The sequence below is a fragment of the Sus scrofa genome, chromosome 4 (genome assembly GCF_054392235.1).
Source record: "Sus scrofa isolate SSC_HxYL_T2T_F1_AM1 chromosome 4, Sscrofa_HxYL_maternal_Yorkshire_Landrace_v2.0, whole genome shotgun sequence".
NCBI lineage: Eukaryota > Metazoa > Chordata > Mammalia > Artiodactyla > Suidae > Sus > Sus scrofa.
The window spans coordinates 119,326,857-119,342,640 of NC_139386.1; positions in this window are offsets into that span (position 1 = coordinate 119,326,857).

Consider the following 15,784-nt stretch of genomic DNA (forward strand, 5'->3'; position numbering starts at 1 on the left):
TCTCTTCTGAGTTCTCACCTACCAGTATATACTTTTTGCAACTTAGTATAAAACATAGTTTATTAAAATATTATGTTACATGCATAATTTCTCCTTAGACTAAAATTAACAAGGGCTGGCTTATCTTTTAAAAGAATTTTCAAATCAGAAGATAGTTATATAATATCTACTTAGCATTCAATAAAGATATGTTAACATGACAAAAGTAACAGATTGTGCCATAGAAACTTATTAAATGATTAACACAAAGGAGTATTACTTTAAAAGTTTTCAGCAACATCAATCCACTGTAATATTTAATTTGATATAGTAAACGTAATAATTTGTGTAATGTACATAAAATACTAAACTTTATTTTCATTTTTTTGTTTGTAACATGCTGTGAGATCGTAATGTATGCATACACTCGAAATCTGCAAGACTCTTATTTATATTGCACCGTATGCTGCCTATCACAAATAAAACAAATACCTTGTTCTATTCTAATATCTTTAATATTTCTATAGGCGGTATTACTTAGAAGATTTTTTCTAACTAGCTCTTTTTATACAATAATCCTGAGAAACCATATTAATCAATATCCTAGCATTTTCCCAAGGATCTTAATTTGACCATAATTTTTTTTAAAAGAAACTGCAATTTTCACAGAATCATTTACTTATCTTGTGTAAAGTATTTTGCTACATGAGATAGTTGCAGTAATTAAGTATATAGTTAAATTGACTACAGCACAATTGGGTCCAATCAGTGGAGTGGTATACATGTCATCTCACTTCTTTGACTAAAACCTCCTAATTACAAAATCAAAATGCTTTTAGGTCATTATAATTATTAGCACAAGGAGTAAGCCCCACATTGAGTCATGCAAAACTCACTCCCAAAGAAGACTGGTGTAGATAAAACACAGAGTAAAGAGCGTGAGCTTTGGAGTCAAATAAGTTACATCCTAAATCAGACTCTATAATGTATTAGCAGTTTTTAATGAACAAGTTACTTTTCTGCCACAATTTCTTCTTAGGCAAAATGGGAATATTAATTACCTATCTCAAAGACTGTAATGGATAATATTTAAGTTAATACTTTAAGATTCTTAGATATATATTTGCAATATGGGAGGTAGTATTAAATTTTATAGTAGTTATTATGAGAAATTATTTTTATTCAAATAGTTCACTCATTTTTAGTCCTATTTAAAGCTAGGGAAAGAGTGAAAAATCCCTGATAACTGATTATCTTTTTAGTAAGCAAATCATGTGGTACAATTTAAGTATAAGAAGCTAGTGGTTATTAATACCTCTCAGTAATTTATATAGAAAAAAATACTAAATACATAGCATACAGAAGAAAAACAGAAGGAAAAATTATATTTAAAATATCAATACCTATAATAAGTTATTAAGATACATTTCAATAATCTATTTACATATTAATTAAAAGTAAACACAGACGAAATTATGGTACATTTCTAAAGTGAGAAAACTCACAAGGGAAAAGATTACAAATTCCTGTTCATGAGCCAATATGCTGATAGAATAATAGAGATTGATCACAATGAGATCAGAAAGTAATTGTTTCACTTAAAAAAGTTTTCATTTTAATAAAATGTATTTGTTGATTATAAAACAACATAAGCTAATTATAAAACATTTATAGAAAATTAGGAAAATAAACTGAAACTGCAGACTCTGAACACAAAATTACTTTTGATAGTTTGCTCCTTTCCACTCACAAACACAGACACACACATACATGTATAAAACTATATAAATATATAACTGTATGAGTATATTATGTTATGAAATAACTAGTAAGAGTAGCTGATTTTGAGACTTTGCCTCTGAACCTGAAGCCCCATAGAGATGATGATTGTCCGGAAATGGGCTACCTTCTGCCTCTATCCTGCAAAATAGAAACAAGCTATCTTTGCAGAAAATATTCGCTAATGTAGACACTTCAGTTTCCCATAGAATGAAATTGACCTAGACCTCACATACACTATCAAAAAGTATCTGTGACAAGAAAACAGTGTATGTGAAAAGAAACATAAAACGTATTTATACTCCTGCAGTTTATAGCTTTTAAAATTGCCACAGTGAGAATATATAAACTGTGTGGAAGAATGGTTAAGCAGAGAGTTCCTAGTGTGGCTTAGCAGGTTAAGGACCCGACTTTGTTTCTGTGAGGATGCAGGTTTGATCCCAGGCATTGCTCAGTGTGTTAAGCTGCAACATAGGTCACAGATGCAGCTCAGATCTGGTGTTGACATGGCTGTGGCATAGACCTGCAGCTGAACCTCTAATTCAATTCCTAGTCTACACGCCGCAGGTGCAGCCATAAAAAGAAAAAAGAAAAAAAAAAAAAGAATGGCTAAGCCAAAAAAGTGTCTAAAGACAAAAACTTGAAATTACAAATTTATAAATCAGTGAGAAATGACGAGAAATGAGCAAGCATTACAAATTGAAATAAATAGAAATAATACTACTGTAATAAAAGTCAAATTGGATGGATGGAACCACAGATTAGACACAATTAAGAAAAATAAGAATCAGAAGATAGAAACTGTAGGATTGAAGAAAGCTCTAAAATATCTCTGGTTGATATCAAAGAAGGATAAAATTTAGACAACAGAATAGAAAAAAATATTCAAAGAGATAGTGGAAATGTATTTCCAAAACTCATTTTATTTTATTATTTTTTCTTTTTTTGTCTTTCTGCCATTTCTTGGGCCGCTCCCATGGCATATGGAGATTCCCAGGCTAGGGGTCTAATCGGAGCTGTAGCTGCCAGCCTATGCCAGAGCCACAGCAACGCAGGATCCAAGCTGCGTCTGCGACCTACACCACAGCTCACGGCAACGCTGGATCCTTAACCCACTGAGCAAGGTCAGGGATCGAACCCAAAACCTCATGGTTCCTAGTCGGATTCATTAACCACTGCGCCACGATGGGAACTCCCTAAAACTCATTTTAAAAGGAAGGCAAGCTTCTAAGGTCTGAAATATATAAAATATCCTAAAAAGGTAAAGAAAAAGACATATAGACCAAGTCATTACATAGTCAAATTGTGGTATTACAAAGAAGATAGAAGATGTTCTTAGGAAATGAAGGCAGGAGTTCCCGTCGTGGCTCAGTGGTTAATGAATCTGACTAGGAACCATGAGGTTGAGAGTTCGATCCCTGGCCTTGCTCAGTGGTTTAAGGATTTGTCATTGCTGTGAGTTGTGGTGTAGGTTGCAGACGTGGCTTGGATCCCATGTTGCTGTGGTTCTGGCATAGGCCAGCGGTTACAGCTCTGACTGGAGCCCTAGCCTGGGAAACTCCATATGCCACGAGTACAGCCCTACAAAGCAAAAAAAAAAAAAAGGAAAAAAAAAAAGAAATAAAGACAAAGTATAGAACCCAAAATAAGAACAAATTCTAGAATGACAGCAAACTTAACAAAAATGAGAGCTAAAAGATATTGGAACAACATAAAAAATTAAAGGTAAAATAATGATCACCTTAGAATTTTGTTTCCCATAAAATAATAATTCAAGATTGAGAGTGACAGACAAATATTTATAGATAAGAAGAATCAAGAGTTTATCACCAATAGATCTCTGTATTTAAACCTGTAGGGGAGAGATTAAAGTATGTCCTCAGGAAAATCAATGATCCCAAATAGGCTAAAAAGTCTAAGTCTAAATAGCGTGTGTATATAAATGTGCTTAATATGTTGTGGTGAAATAAAGATAAAATGTAAATATTTAACAATAATGATATATTAGCCAGGAAAAGAAAGATCAAAACTGAAGTGTTCTTAATTCTCTTTCTTATTTGAAAGAAAGATCAAAATACTTTTCAATTTAAGACCTTACTAAGTTAAATATGTAACTTAAATATATATAATAGTGTATAAATTCCAAAAATCAGTAGAGAAAAAAAACATGACATAAATGCCTAAATAGTTTGTTACTTATTTTCCCTTTTTTGTAGTTTGTGAAAATATTAGTAATGGATATTAACTGTGATACATAGAACTAGAGCAACCTCTGACTCATTTTTCTCACTTTATAATATTCTACAATATGAAGGTACAAGAATCTGTATGAGAATATTTTTTTAAATTTTCTTTTGTTTCTTTTTCTCCCTTTCCATTCATTTCCTTTCTTTTTCCCTTTCCTCTTCCCATTCCTCTCCTTCCTTTCCTTTCTTTGTGTTTCTTCTTTCCTTTTTTTCTCCTCCTTTTCCTTTTGGCCAGTGGTAAGGAAAAGCTATGTTACTATTCTCAAAAATTTCCAGTGCAGAATTCTATTCTCCATTTAACCATGGGTATATAATCCTTTAGATACCCATTCTTCAAATTGAGTTGATTTTCAATGTAAGTAAATTACTAGAGGTGTCTAAATGAAGAAAAATGGATAAATTGCACAAGTCTTAAACACACATAGTAGAGTATTTCAAATTAATATATGAGAAAGATATCAAATATAAAGTAGTTTTCAAACCACAAAGTTGAGGAAACACTGATATTAAAAGTATAATGGAGGAGTTTCCGTCATGGCTCAGGGGAAACAAATCTGACTAGGAACCATGAGGTTGTGGGTTTGATCCCTGGCCTCACTCAGTGGGTTAAGGATCCAGTGTTACCATGAGCTGTGGTGTATGTCACAGATGCAGCTCAGATCTGGCATTGATGTGGCTCTGGCATAGCCTGGTGGCTACAGCTCCAATTTGACCCCTAGCCTGGGAACCTCCATACGCCACCAGTGTGGCAAAAAAAAAAAAAAAAAGTCTAATGGAATATATTTAAAAATGTTAAATCTTCCAAACATATAGCAACATTCGTCTATAGAGAAATTATCACAGCAGGCATAAAAATAATGCCACTGAATTCAGGTGATGGTAACATGTACAGAATGAAGGAGATAGCATCAAGGTGCCAGCAGATTCTGTATCTGGTGAGAGTTGGTTTCCTGGCTCATTGACAGTCACCCTCTTGCTGTGTCCTCACATGACTGAGAGAGAAATTATCTCTCTCCCATTTCTTTACTAATCCCATTCATGGGGGCTCCACCCTTATGACCTAATTACCTCTCAAAGACCTTACTCCAAATACCATCACATTGCAGGTATGGGCAGGGTGGGTTTAGGGTTTCAACATTAAGAACTGGGAGGGGATGTGAGCATTTAGTCTGCAACATATTATTCACATGTTATAGAGGGCAAAAGTGAAAAACTAAAATGTCGAATAATTTTTATTTTTCAAGGACACTCATGTGTCACTTGTGTACCTCCAAATACCATATTATATTGCCTCCCACTAAAGTGCATGTGATTCTGACATGGCAATGCCACAGTATCTTAATTTCTACACCATTATTAAACCACACAATTAGGAGTCATATTTCTCTCCTTATAGACTGCATTTGCAATTATTTATTCTTAAACTATCCATATACATTTTAGAAGCACTATGTCAAATTTAACCTTTAACACTATATGAATAAATGAATGAAATTCATAAATATTATTTAGGATAGGGCATAGTACTTAGCAAAATACTTCATAAATAAAGTTACTGAACATAAGTGTGTGCTTACAGAGGCAAGGTACCATTTGGGGAATGCATTCAAGGAGAATGACAGGGCTGTCATTAGAGTCTCCTCATTTGAGAGCACTCTCAGGCAACAGGAATCCACCTACTAAAATATAGGGTGGACTCAAACCTCTGGCACCATTGTGAGGTTCAGATGTTGCTGGAGATGAGTGACAAATAGGCGTTGAGCCCTGCCCCTGAAATTCCTGAAGTACTTAAATCTCAGACACCCAAGTAAAAATTGCCAATAGGTAACAAGTCCTACCTCCGTGGTCCGGAGAGCTCTCTAACACCAGTCTTCCTTGCAAAAACTGCCAGGAAGCACCTGACTCCACTATACCCGCACCAGCAGTGCAGTGCAATTCAGATACCACATGGAATTTACCAATAGGCTCCAGAATCTTCTCTAAATGGCCTGGGAGTGCAGAGAGTAGCAGATACCCTGTGAAATTTGCTATCAGGATCCAGAATCTTCTCCAGCTGCCCAGGAAATTCAGGGAGTCACAGGTACCCCACAAAACCTATGATCAGGGACTAGAATCTATTCAAGCTGCCCCTGGAGTGCAGTGAGGTGCAAATAGCCTGTGGAACCTGGGGGTAGACATCAGACTCTATGCCAATATTCTGGACGGCAGAGAACACCAGATACCCCATGAAATCTATGAGTGGGCCCCAGATCCAGCCACTGAGAGTGCAGAGTGAGCTTGATTATTGCCTCCCCCACCTCCCTTCTGGATAGGCTCCTGTTGCTCCTACTCTTCAGAGCAGACCCTGCTAGAGGCGGGGATGTAACTATAGCTGAGCCCCAGAGGCCCTGAAACTAAGTAAGAAGAGCTGAAATCTTTCCTCCCAGCTGTAGGAACCACAGATTTAGGCCTCCACTGCTGACTTTGCAAATCCAACACCTGCAAAATATCTTAACTGGCAACAAGTGCTCCTGCAGCTGAAAGGGGTATGGTTTTAACATCTTTGGGCTCTGTGGGTAAATAGAAGTGAGGACTGGACCAGGCAAGAGTCCAAGCTGTCACCATAGCTCCCACAGCAGGCACAGGTGCATGATTACCATGGTCCTGGGACCTGACCTCATCAGACATCTGCTGATGGCCTGGTGAAAACAATGCTTGAGACATCAGGGCCGATTGCTGGCATGGTGAACCCATACAGTAGGTGAAAAGTGACACAACAGGGCACACTCAGAGGTGAATAGCTCTAGTGGAGGAATACTCATGGGATCCTCTCCTGGTGGGAGTACTCTAATCCTGTCTACTTTACACCACAGAACATAAACACAGCTCAAAAAGAGATCCGGTGGCTCCTATCCCAACAACTAGGGAGAAGTCTCTATCCTAATAGGGCAGTGAAAACCACAGAGCAAGGAAGAGGCCCAACTCAATATCCAGTATAGGTTCTGCTCACCTCATAAGTCTTACCTCCTATCAAGGGGATAATGGCTAGCATACAATGAGGTAAGAGGTCGTAGGCATCCATAATCAAAACAGCCCTTGCATCTAAAAATACTACACCCAGATAAACAGCCTAAAGTCCTTCTGAACTCACAATCAACATGGCCTTGACCCATCAGAGAGCTAAGACTCAGATCCATCCACCAGTCGACAGGCACAAACTTATCCCACCAGGAAACCTATACAAGACCCTGGATCAGCTTCATCCACCAAGGGACAGTCATCAGAAGCAAGAAGAATTATAATCCTGAAGCCTGTGGAAAGGAGACCACAAACACAGAAAGTCAAAAAAAAAAAAAAAAGAAAATGGGACAACAGAAAAATATGCTTCAGATGAAGGAACAAGATAAAAACCCAACTGAAGAAAAATGGATAAATTGAACACAACTAAATGAAGAGAAGATAGGTAATCAACCTGAAAAAGAATTCAGAGTAATGAGTGTAAGGATAATCTAAGATCTTGGAAAAAGAATGGAGACAAAGATTGAAAAGTTAAAAGAAATGTTTACAGCAATGTCAATGCTAGAATATTTAAAGAACAAGTAAATAAAGTTGAATAACACAATACCTGAAATGGAAAAATACACTAGAAGGAATCAACAGCAAGCTATCTGAGGCAGAAGAATGGATAAGTGACGTGAAAGACAAAGTGGTGGAAATCACTGCCAGAGAAAAGAGAATGAGAGTCCCTGATGGCTCAGCAGGTTAACAGCCTAGCATGGACACTGCTGTGGCTCAGATTGCTGCTCTGGTGCAGGTTAAATTCCTGGTCTGGGAACTTCTGAACATGTGCATGTCCAGGATGTGGCAAAAAAAAATAGTCTAAGGGACCTCTGGGACAACATTAAATGTACTGACATTTGCATCATAGGGGTCCCAGAAGGAGAAGAGAGAGAAAGGGCCAGAGAAAATATTTAAAGAGATGATAGCCCAAAATGTCTCTAATATGAGGAAGCAAAGAGAATTCCATACAGGAAAAACCCAAGGAGAAACACACTGAGACATGGACTAATCAAACTGACAAAAATTAAATACAAAGAAAAATATTAAAAGCAACAAGGGAGAAGCAACAAATAGCATGCAAAGGAGTCCCAATAAGGATATTAGCTGACTTTTCAGGGGAAACTGCAAGACAGAGAGAGTGGTAAAATATTTAAGGTAGTGAAGCAGAGGAACCTAGAACGAAGAATACCCTACCCAGTGAGGCTCTCATTCGGACTTGACAAAGAAATCAAAAGTGTTTCATACTAGCAAAAGCTAAGAGAATTCAGCTACCAAACCAGCTTTACAACAACTGCTAAAGGAACTCCTGTAAGTGGAAAAGAAAAGACCACAATTAGAAATAAGAAAATTATGAATGGGAAAGCTTATTGGTGAAGGCAAACACAAAATAAAGGTAGGAAATCACCCATTGACAAACGTGACATCAAAACTAGCAAGACGCAGAACATTGAAAATACATTTTAAATTAAGATACCAGCAAACAAAATAATTCTGTATGTATATAGACTGCTATATCAAAATCTAATTGGAACCACAAATCAAAAAACTACAATAGACACACAGATAAAAAAGAAAAAGTAAACCAAATACAATACTAAGACAGTCAGCAAATCACAAGAGAAGAGAACAAAAGAGGAAAGGAAGAAAAAAAGTGCTAAAATAACAAATCCAAAACAACTAAGAAAATGGCAATAAGTATATAGATATCCATGATTACACTGAATATAAATGGATTATATGCTCCAACAAAAAGACACAGACTGGATGAATGGATACAAAAATAAGACCCAAACATATGCTGTTTACAAGACACCACTTCAGAACTAAGGACACATAAACACTGAAAGTGAGGGGATGGAAGAAGGTATTACATGTAAATGGAAATTAAAATAAAGCTTGAGCAGCAATACTCATTTCAGACAAAATAGATTCTAAAATAAAGTCACAAGAGACAAAGAAGCGCACTACATAACAATCAAATGATCAATCCAAGAAAATATAACAATTATATATGCACCCAAAATGGGAAAACCACAATATATAATGCAACTGCTAACAACCATAAAAGGAGAAATTGACAGCAACACAGTAATAGTTGGATATTTTTAACACCCCACTTACATCAGTGGATAGAAAATCAACAAGAAAACTCAGTCCTTAAATAACACCCCAGACGAGATAGACTTAATTGTTATTTATAGAACATTCCATCCCAAAGCAGCAAAATAGATTCTCCTTAAGAGCACATGGAATATTCTCCAGGAAAGATCACATTTTGGGCCACAGATCAAGCCTTGGTAAATTTTTAGAAAATTGAAATTATCAAGTATTTTTTTTCTGACCACAATGCTATGAGACTAAAAATTAACTAAAAGGAAAGAAAAAAAAACAAAACAAAACAGCAAAAAACCCCAAACTCCTGGAACCTAAACAATATGCTACTAAACAACCATGGATAACTGAAGAAATCAAAGAAGCAATCACAAAATTCTTAGAGACAAACAACAACAAAGACACAATGATTCAAAATCTATGGGACATAGCAAAAGCAGTCCTGAGAGGGAAATTTATATACAATCTTATCTGAAAAAATAAGAAAAATCACAAATAAACAACCTTACCTTACACCTAAAGCAACTAGAAAAGGAGGAACAGACAAGGCCCAAAGTTAGTAGAAGGAAAGGAATCATAAATATCAGAACAGAAATAAATGAAATAGGGACAAAACAATAGAGAAGATCAATGAAACCAAAAGTTGGTTCTTTGAAAATATCAACAAAATTGATAAACCTTTATCCAGTCTCATCAAGAATAAAAGGGAGTTGGAGTTCCCGTCGTGGCGCAGTGGTTGACGAATCCGACTAGGAACCATGAGGTTGCGGGTTTGGTCCCTGCCCTTGCTCAGTGGGTTAATGATCCGGCGTTGCCGTGAGCTGTGGTGTAGGTTGCAGACACGGCTCAGATCCCGCGTTGCTGTGGCTCTGGCGTAGGCCAGTGGCTGCAGCTCCGATTCAACCCCTAGCCTGGGAACCTCCATATGCCGCGAGAGCGGCCCAAGAAACAACAACAACAACAACAACAACAAAAAAAGAATAAAAGGGAGAGAGTTCAAATCTATAAAATTAGAAATGAAAAAGAAGTTACAACAAACATCACAGAAATACTAAGAATCATAAGAGACTGCTAGAATAAACATTATGGTAATAAAATGGACAACATAGAAGAAACTGATAAATTCTTCCAAAGGTACAACTTTCCAAGACTGAACCAGGAAGAAATAAAAAATATGAACAGACTAATCATAAGTACTGAAATTGAAAATGTGAGTAAAATGCTTCCAACAAACAAAAGTCCAGGACCAGATGGCTTCACAAGTGAATTATATCAAATATTTAGAGAACAGTTAACACATCCTATTCTTCCAAAAAAATTGCAGAGGAAGAAACACTGCCAAACTCATTCCGTGAGGCTGCTATCACCCTGATACCTAAACCAGACAAAGATACCACAAAAAAGGAAATTATAGGCCAATATCACTAATGAACATTGATTGGAAAATACTCAACAAAATATTAGCAAATCAAATCTAACAATACATTAAAAGAATCATACACTATGATCAAGTGGATTTATGCCAGGGATGCAAGGATTTTTCAATATCTCCAAATAAATCAATGTGATAAACTATATCAACAATTGAAAAATAAAAACCACATGACCAATAAATGCAGAGAAATCTTTTGACAAAATTCAACACCCATATGATAAAAACTCTCTGAAAGTAAGAATAGAGAGACCCTACCTCAACATTAAAAAGTCATATATGAGAAACTTACAGCTAATATCATTATCAATTGCAAAAATCTGAAAGCATTTCCACTAAGATTAGGAAGAAGGATGCCCAGTTTGACCACTATCACTCAACATAGTTTTAGAAGTCCTAGCCACAGCAATCAGCAGAGAAAAAGAAATAAAAAGAACCCAAATTGGAAAATAAGAAGTAAAACTATCATTTTTCAGACATGACATGATACTACATACAGAAAATCCTAAATATGGTACCAGAAAACTGTTAGAGCTCATTAATGAATTGGTAAAATTGTGTTGTTTTTTGTCCCATTTACCACTGCATCAAAAAAATAACATACCTAGGAATGAACCTATCTAAAGAGACAAAAGACCTTTACTCTGAAAAACTATAAGATGCTGATGGAAGAAATCAAAGATAACACAAACAGATGGTAAAACATGCCATGCTCTTGGATTGTAAGAACCAACATTGTCAAAATTACTATACTAACTGAGGCAATCTACAGATTCAATGCAATCCCTATCAAGTTACCAATGCCATTCTTCACAGAACTAGAAAAAATATTTTAAAATTTGTATGTAAACAGAGAAGACCCTGAATAGCCAAAGGAATATTAAAAAAGAAAAATGGAACAGGAGGAATCTGGAGCTTCTGTTGTTGCTCACCAGTAATGAACCAGACTAGTATCCATGAAGATGTGGGTATAATCCTTGGCCTGGTTCAGTGGGTTAAAGGATCTGGTGTTTCCATGAGCTGTGGTGCAGGTCAAAGATGTGGCTTGGATCCTGTGTTGTTGTGGCTGTGGTGTAGTCTAGCAGATACATCTCTGATTTGACCCCTAGTCTGGGAAATTCCATATGCCACAAGGGCAGTCCTAGAAAACAAACAAAAAAACCCAAACAAACAAACAAACAAACAAAACCACTAGTGGAATCAAATTTCCTGACTTCAGACAATACTAAAAAGCTACATTAATTAAAACAATATGATACTGGCACAAAAACAGAAATATAGATCAATGGAACAGGATAGAAAGCCCATAAATAAATTCAAGCACCTATGGTCCACTTATCTATGACAAAGGAGGCAAGAACATACAGTGGAGGAAAGAAAGTCTCTTCAGTAAGAGGTGCTGGGAAAATTGGACAGTTACATGTAAAAGAATGAAATTAACATTATTTAACACCATACATAAAAAATAAACTCAAAATCGATTAAAGACCTAAACATAAGGCCACATACTATAAAACTCCTAGAGGAAAACATAAGCAGAACACTCTCTGACATAAACTTCAACAATATCTTCTCAGATCCACCTTTTAGGGTAATGAAAATTAAAACAAAAATAAACCAGTGGGACCTAATTAATCTTAAAACCATAAATAAAACAAAAAGACAACTCATAAAATGGGAGAAAATCTTTGTAAACAAAGTAACCAACAAGGGGTTCATCTCCAAAATATATAAGCATCTAATGGCACTTTATATCACACAAACACACACACACACACAAACAAAAAACAATAAAAAATGAGCAGAAATCTAAATAGACATTTCTCCAAAGAAGACATACAAATGGCAAAAAAACACATCAAAAGATGCTCAACATCACAAATTATTAGAGAAATGCAAGTCAAAACTACAATGAGGTGCCATTTCACACCAGTCTGAAAGTCCATTACCAAAAAGTCTACAACCGATAAAAGCTAGTGTGGAGAAAAGGGAGCCCTCCTACACTGTTAGTGGGACTGTTGGTACAACCACTATGGAGGACAATATATAGGTTCCTCAGAAAACTAAATATAGAACTATCATGTGATCTAGCAATCCCACTCCTGGGCATATATCCAGGGGGAAAAAAATTCAAGAAGATACATGTACCCCTATGTTCATTTTATCACTATGTACAATATCCAAGATAAGGAAGCAATCTAGATATCCATCGGCAGAGGACTGGATAAAGATGTTGTACATACATACAATGGAATATTACTCAATCACAAAAAGAATGAAATAATGGCATTTGCAGCAACATGGATGGACCTAGAAACTACTAAGTGAAGTTAGACAGAAAGAAACAAACACTTATATGTGGAATCTAAATAAAGGATACAAATGAACCTATGTACAGAACAGAAATAGACTCACAGACTTTGAAAAACTATGGTTACCAAAGGGAATAGGTAGGGGGAGAGGGTGGGGTGGACTGGGGGTTTCGGATGGAAATGTTCTAAAATTAGATGGTTGTACAAATATAAATATAATATAGTTCATTGAATTGTTTAAAAATTAATCAGGAATAAATTCAAAGGATTTAGTATATTCACACAAACACAAAGAAAAAATACATGTTTCCCAATGTTCATTGCAGGACTACTTCCAACAGCCAAGACATGGAAGCAACCTCAATGTCCATCAACAGAGGAATGGATAAAGATGTGGTACATATATGCAATGGAATATCATTCAACCATAAAGAAGTATGAAATAATGTCATTTTGCAGTATCATGTTTGGGTCTAGAGATTATCATACTGAGTGAAGGAAGTCAGAGAAAGACAAATATCATATGATATCGCTTATATGTGGAATCTAATAAAAATGACACAAATAACTTATTTATAAAACAGAAACAAACTTACCCATTGAAAAACCAATCTTATGATTACCAAAGGTGAAACCATTGGCGGGAGGGAAGAATTGGGAGGAAGGGAAAAATTGGGAGGGTGGGAATAACATATACACACTCCTGTTAAAAACAGAAGATTAACGAGAACCTACTGTACAGTGGAGGAAAATCTACTCAACAGTTTGAAATAACCTATGAAGGAAAAGAGTGGATATATTTATATGTATGATTGATTTACTTTGCTGTACATCTGAAACTAACACAACATTGTAAATAAACTACACTCCAATAAAATTAAATTAAAAAATAAAAGTAGTTGAACCTTATTATACAGTATTTAATCCCAGGCCAACACTGTGTCCTCCTAGCAACTGTAGACTACCCAATATTCTGGATTCTGGATTGGTTATATTTTGAGCTGCCTAGGAAATGTATAAAGACACACACATGTACAGACATACGTACATACATATATGTACATGCATATATGCACACATAAATGTACATGTATAATACAGCAAATATTTATATTATACTTTTCTTTCTTCTGTTACTGTTTAATATAAAGAGTTGAGATACATAGTTTGCAAAAAAACAAAACTCATCAGACTCATCATTTAAGAAGAAGGATTGTTGTTGGTGTCTTTTTCTGCAAGGACAAGTAGGCAATTTTCCTACCATAAAGTTCTTAGTCAAGAGAAAATAAAGCTTATTTGCATAATACTATGTACATCATCAGGAATGTGAACATGCAAATTGAGCACTCCACACTCTGGCCTAGTTTCTAGATTCTAGGGCTTAATTGCCCTGAACAAGTTTAAAAGGTTGAAAAGATGAGGGCTTGTTTTGCTCTCAACAAACAATAAAACCTGCCTATTAGTATACAAGAGTACATGATTTTGTCAGATAAAAATATCAAAAATATAAAGCCTGATTAGGTAAATCGGGAACTTTTAAGCAGCATCCTTTTTATCATTCTCAAGTACTTTATTTTTCTGGGTAATTTTAGCTTTTCCTTTATTTCACTGTGTACAATATGCCTAAGTTTACATTCATAAGTGCATTTTGTTTCATGACACAGCATAACTGAAAGATATCAAGTATGTTAAGCTTTAGTAAGAAATTTTAATTGTTTAATACCCTAGCTGAATGTGGTTTTTAAATGCTAACTTACTTCTGAACAAATGGCAAGAAATCAAAATAATTGACGAGAGAGGTGTTAAGGCTAAATTGTGCCTCCCCCTAATTCATATGTTGAAGACCCAACCAAATCATACTAGATTTGGAGATGAAACCTAAAAGTTAAACTGAGGCCATGAGGCTTTAATCCAACCAGACTAATGTTCTTATGAGAATAGCAAGGTTGGACACACAAAGAGACATTGGAAATGTGCACGCGCACACACACACACACACACACACACACACACACACACACAAAAGATCATGTGAGGACATAGCAAGCCAAGGAGAGGGGCCTCAGAAGAAACCAAACTGCTGACATCTTGATTTTGGAAAGAAAAAAGCCTGGAAAAAAATGAGATTTCATTTATTTTCAAATAAATTCATTTCAGCCTTAAATGGCTATTCTACAACACTAAATATTCATTACTGAAGTGCTGATATATAAAATATATGTAATTATTAAAAAAGCCAGTATTTTACATACATTTAAGGGGTTTTCAAAATGTAAACAATTTCAGAGCAATCTCAGGATAACAGCCTTTTTGTACTTAGGATTCAGCAGTTGGTAGTTTTGGAGAAAAAGTCTGGCATAATGAAACACAAATCTTGGACTAGTAAATTGGTCACATTTAAATTTGTGGGTCTAATATGATAGGATTTGGAAAAAAAGAAAAACTATAAATTTATATATTTTTAGATATATTAGCTGCAAAGGAATGCAAGATAGATAACTTAAGAAGCTACCAATTTTTTTGGTTCCCCATGAAGTGGTCAGAATGAAATTAATGTTTTCAATCCACAGACTATAAGTCTGAGACAATAAACAAGAAATAGAAGTCAGCTTTGATCTACATGTTAAAATCTTACATAAATATATTTAATACATAAACACTCCACACATTTTATCTTTTGAAAATTTGAGATTTGGAGAAAACTATTCTACTATTTTTATGAGACTTTGGTATAAATATCTGCATATGAGTAAGTTTTTAATGAATGTTATTTCAAAAAAGAAAGAAAAACAGGAGCATTGACTCAATTTTTGAATGAATTTTTGGTCCAAGAACATTTGCAGTGTTGGAGACATAACCCAGTAAAGGTATGAAAATCACAATAT